Here is a 6,006-nt window from a genome sequence, read left to right on the forward strand (position 1 = left end):
AGAATTGCATCAAAGAGTGGCATCTTGGGGTCACAAAGTCTCCAAAACAACCATCAGACGCTCTCTACATGCCAACAAGCTGTTTGGGAGGCATGCAAGGAAAAAGCCTTTTCTCACTAACACTCACAAACGTAAACGTCTGGAGTTTGCTAAGCGGCACTGGGACTTCAACTGGGATCGTGTGCTTTGGTCAGATGAGACTAAGATTGAGCTTTTTGGCAACAAACACTCTAAGTGGGTCTGGCGTAAAACAAAATATGAGTATGCCGAAAAGCACCTCATGCCCACCGTGAAGTATGGTGGAGGATCTGTGATGCTGTGGGCCTGTTTCTCTTCCAAAGGCCCTGGGAACCTTGTTAGGGTGCATGGCATTATGAACGCTTTGAACTACCAGGACATTTTAAATAAAAACCTGATGGCCTCTGCCAGAAAGCTGAAGATGGGTCGTCATTGGGTCTTTCAGCAGGATAATGATCCAAAACATGTGGCAAAATCTACACAAAAATGGTTCAGCAGTCACAAACTCAAGGTCCTCCCATGGCCATCTCAGTCCCCAGACCTCAACCCAATCGAAAACCTGTGGGGCGAGCTAAAGAGGAGAGTGCATAAGAGAGGACCCAGGACACTGGATGATCTAGAAAGATTGTGCAAAGAAGAATGGTCAAAGATCCCTCTCTCTGTGTTCTCCAATCTTGTGAAATGTTATAGGAGGAGATTAAGTGCTGTCTTGTTGGCAAAAGGGGGTTGTACAAAGTATTAACATCAGGGGTGCCAATAATTGTGGGACACATGATTTCAAGTTTTTTTTTTTCTAAATGTGTGATTTTTTTTTTTTACACCAAAGTAATGTACTTAAATAAAAGGTTGGATTTTTCTCTTTTTTTGCATTTGGGTTCTATGTTGTTTAAAAAAAAAGGAGAATTTTTGGAAGTCCTCGACCACATCTTAAACAGGGGTGCCAATAATTGTGGAGGGCACTGTATATATACACATATCCTTTAAAAAAATATATTTCCCTTTGCGGGAAAAGAAAAGGTATGGGGGACTGGAAGTGATGCAGACAATTACATTGATGGAAGTTACAATCTATCTGCAATATTAAAGCTGATCTACCCCCATTAAATAAATAGAAAATAACATGCTATACAGTAGGCCCTTCATGATGTTACAGCTCAGGTTTTGACTGACAGCCGATATAAACTTGAGCACCGCACGCGACAAAAAGATGCCCCCATCCCTCCCGCTAATTGGGCTATATTTGCACTTTGTTGTTGTCTGAGTGAGGGAAATGTGTTCTGAAAGATGAGACAGAGGATTATAATAACAAATAAATAAAAACAACTACATGTGTGCTTGCTTTAGTTCCTCAATGGCAAAGCTAGGAGAGCTCAAAAAAGCACCTTATAGTTGAAGGCTCTTTCTATGAGTCATAAAAGTGCATTGAAATTACATAGGAACTGTGCACAGTTTGGAGGGGTGTGTGGCCACTTGGAGACACCAGTTAGACCACGTTGTGTCGAGAAAACGTTGCTAATTATGCTGTGAGCCCAAGGAGAACCGCTGACGCTGTATTTTCATCATAAAGGTTTATTCATAACAAAGGGTTACAGCGTCGATTTACAGATACCTGCAGATATCTGGAGAATAATCGCCCCATCTCAAATATGATTATTCTGCTCTCCTTTGTCACAACCTAGTATTTATAATCTTTACCCTGCTGTGGGTGGTTTCCCATACAGACCAATCACCTGTCTCCACACAACATACTTCCTCTGTTCTATGGGGTGTCCCCCTAAAACTACTCCCCAGATGCTCCCTCTAAGCTGAATAAACCTCCTCTCAGGTTCCATTTGAAAACGTTAGCAAAGTCATAATTCCTCAGATACTACAACCACTCCCTCAAACCCTTGTAATTTCAATGAATATTCTTATCATGTTACTGAATGAATCCCGAGTATGTTCAGATTGAATTATTTCACTATGAGATTCACGGTGACGTGGGGAGCAAGAAAATACCCTCCCTCTGGCTAGAAACTCATTGTAGGTTTTGAAAATCACAGTTTTTCTTACTTTTAATCCTACCCTGTGATTTCACAGATAAGCATTATTTAGGACCTTACTTCTTAATTTCTTAACCACAGATCCACTCCGTTTTCACATATGTAGACACTGGAATGATGCTGGAGGTAATGAATATGAGGTTGAAAAGTGGTGGAATTGCCTTTCAAAGTGGCAATCAGCAGTTGAAACAATAACAAAACGTTTTCCTCACCCGTTTCGGTAAAAAGCTGGGAGAAATGTAACCACTCTCAAATTCATAGACAGAGCTATCTATGTATGCAAGGACTGACCATACATGATATAAAATATATAGTCTTAACCATGTTTTGAGGCTAATAGCGTTTGTTTACTTTTACTTTGTTTATATTTTGGGTTCTGATGGGGTACAACAGTTAAACTAAGTTCATTAGGCATTTATAAGTTATATTCATCAAGAATCAATGGGTTCATGTCATTAATTTCAATGTCCAAAAATGTATGTACAGTGCATTTGGAAAGTATTCAGAACAATTCACTTTTTCCACATTTTGTTACGTTACAGCCTTATTTTAAAATGGATTAAATAAAACATTTACCTTATCAATCTACACCAAATACCCCATAATGTCAAAGAAAAAACAGGTTTTTAGACATTAGTATTCAGACCCTTTGCTATGAGACTCGAAATTGACCTCAGGTTCATCATGTTTCCATTGATCATCCTTGAGATGTTTCTACAACTTGATTGGAGTCCACCTGTGGTAAATTCAATTGATTGAACATGATTTGGAAAGGCACACACCTGTCTATACAGTGGCTTGCGAAAGTATTCACCCCCCTTGGCATTATTCATATTTTGTTGCCATACAACCTGGAATTAAAATTGATTTTTGGGGGGTTTGTATCATTTGATTTACACAACATGCCTACCACTTTGAAGATGCAAAATATTTGTTATTGTGAAACAAACAAGAAATAAGACAAGAAAACAGAAAACTTGAGCGTGCGTAACTATTCACCCCCCCAAGTCAATACTTTGTAGAGCCACATTTTGCAGCAATTACAGCTGCAAGTCTCTTGGGCTATGTCTCTATAAGCTTGGCACATCTAGCCACTGGGATTTTTGACCATTCTTCAAGGTAAAACTGCTCCAGCTCCTTCAAGTTGGATGGGTTCCGCTGGTGTACAGCAATCTTTAATTGGATTGAGGTCTGGGCTTTGACTAGGCCATTTCAAGACATGTAAATGTTTCCCCTTAAACCACTCGAGTGTTGGTTTAGCAGTATGCTTAGGGTCATTGTCCTGCTGGAAGGTGAACCTCCGTCCCAGTCTCAAATCTCTGAAAGACTGAAACAGGTTTCCCTCAAGAATTTCCCTGTATTTAGCGCCATCCATCATTCCTTCAATTCTGACCAGTTTCCCAGTCCCTGCCGATGAAAAACATCCCCACAGCATGATGCTGCCACCACCATGTTTCACTGTGAGGATGGTGTTCTCGGGGTGATGAGAGGTGTTGGGTTTGCGCCAGACATATTGTTTTCCTTGATGGCCAAAAAGCTCAATTTTAGTCTCATCTGACCAGAGTACCTTCTTCCATATGTTTGGGGAGTCTCCCACATGCCTTTTGGCAAACACCAAACGTGTTTGCTTATTTTTTTCTTTAAGCAATGGCTTTTTTCTGGCCACTCTTCCGTAAAGCCCAGCTCTGTGGAGTGTACGGCTTAAAGTGGTCCTATGGACAGATACTCCAATCTCCGCTGTGGAGCTTTGCAGCTCCTTCAGGGTTACATTTGGTGTCTTTGTTGCCTCTCTGATGAATGCCCTCCTTGCCTGGTCTGTGAGTTTTGGTGGGCGGCCCTCTCTTGACAGGTTTGTTGTGGTCCCATATTCTTTCAATTTTTTAATAATGGATTTAATGGTGCTCCGTGGGATGTTCAAAGTTTCTGAGATTTTTTTATAACCCAACCCTGATTTGTACTTCGCCACAACTTTGTTCCTGACCTGTTTGGAGAGCTCCTTGGTCTTCATGGTGCCGCTTGCTTGGTGGTGCCCCTTGCTTCGTGGTGTTGCAGACTCTGGGGCCTTTCAGAACAAGTGTATATATACTGAGATCATGTGACAGATCATGTGACACTTAGATTGCACACAGGTGGACTTTATTTATCTAATTATGTGACTTCTGAAGGTAAGTGGTTGCATCAGATCTTATTTAGGGGCTTCATAACAAAGGGGGTGAATATATATGCACGCACCACTTTTCCGTTATTTATTTTGCATAATGTTTTGAAACAAGTATTTTTTTTCATTTCACTTCACCAATTTGGACTATTTTGTGTATGTCCATTACATGAAATACAAATAAAAATCCATTTAAATTACAGGTTGTAATGCAACAAAATAGGAAAAATGCCAAGGGGGATGAATAATTTTGCAAGGCACTGTATATGCTCCCACAGTTGACAGTGCATGTCAGAGCAAAAACCAAGACATGAGGTTGAAAGGAATTGTCCGTAGAACTCATAGACAGGATTGTGTCGAGGCACAGATCTGGGGAAGGGTACCAAAAAATTTCTGCAGCATTGAAGGTCCCCAAGAACACATTGGCCTCCATCATTCTTAAATGGAAGAAATTTGGAACCAGGGGAGGTGACCAAGAACCCGATGGTCACTCTGATAGAGCTCTAGAGTTCCTCTGTGGAGATGGGAGAACCTTCCAGAAGGACAACCATCTCTGCAACACTCCACCAATCAGGCCTTTATGGTAGAGTGGCCAGACAGAAGCCACTCCTCAGTAAAAGGAACACGACAGCCCGCTTGGAGTTACCAAAAGGCACCTAAAGGACTCTCAGACCATGAGAAACAAGATTATCTGGTCTGATGAAACCAAGATTGAACTCTTTGGCCTGAAGCCAAGCATCACGTCTGGAGCAAACCTGGCACCATCCCTACGGTGAAAACCTGCTCCAGAGCGCTCAGGACCTCAGACTGGGGCAAAGGTTCACCTTCCAACAGGACAACAACCCTAAGCACACAGCCAAGACAACGCAGGAGTGGCTTCGGGATAAGTCTTTGAATGTCCTTGAGTGGCCCAGCCAGAGCCCGGACTTGAACCCGATCAAACATCTCTGGAGAGACCTGAAAATAGCTGGGCAGTGTCACTCCCCATCCAACCTGACAGAACTTGAGAGGATCTGCAGAGAGGAATTGGAGAAACTCCCCAAATACAGGTGTGCCAAGCTTGTAGAGTCATACCCAAGAAGACTTGAGGCTGTAATCGCCGCCATAGGTGCTTCAACAAAGTACTGAGTACAGGGTCTGAATACTTACGTAAATGTGATATCAGTTTTTTATTTCTAATAGATTTGCAAAAATTTCTAAAAACCTGTTTTGCTTTGTCATTATGGGGTATTGTGTGTAGATTGATGAGAAAAACAACAACAATTTATTCAATTTTAGAGTAAGGCTGTAACGTAACAAAATGTGCAGATTGTCACATTAAACATTGTTTATTCGTTTTCTGTTGTAATCTAATTTAATACTAAGTAGCACAGCTTAGTATTTTATTTTGTATTCTTGCATTTTGTATTTATTAAGGAACCCCATTAGCTGCTGCACATTAAGTGTGTTCCCTCAGGCCACTACTCTACTACCACATATCTACAATCCAAGATCCGTGTGTACGTGTGTGTAGAGTGTGTGTCTTATGTGTATGTGCCTGTGTGTGTGTCTCTTCACTGTCCCCGCTGTTGCATAAGGTCCCTGCTGTTCCATAGTATAGAGTGTGGAGCAGAGCTCATGGAAAACCACAGGTTCTGCTGGTTTTAGCAGTCAGTCATCTCAGCAGTTTTTACAGGTAGCTTCTATACTGAACAAAAATATAAAGGCAACATGTAAAGTATTGGTCCCATATTTCATGAGCTGAAATAAAATATACCAGAAATGTTCCATACACACAAAAAGCTTATT

The sequence above is a fragment of the Coregonus lavaretus genome (assembly GCF_964263955.1).
Source record: "Coregonus lavaretus genome assembly, chromosome: 10".
NCBI classification, from domain to species: Eukaryota; Metazoa; Chordata; class Actinopteri; order Salmoniformes; family Salmonidae; genus Coregonus; species Coregonus lavaretus.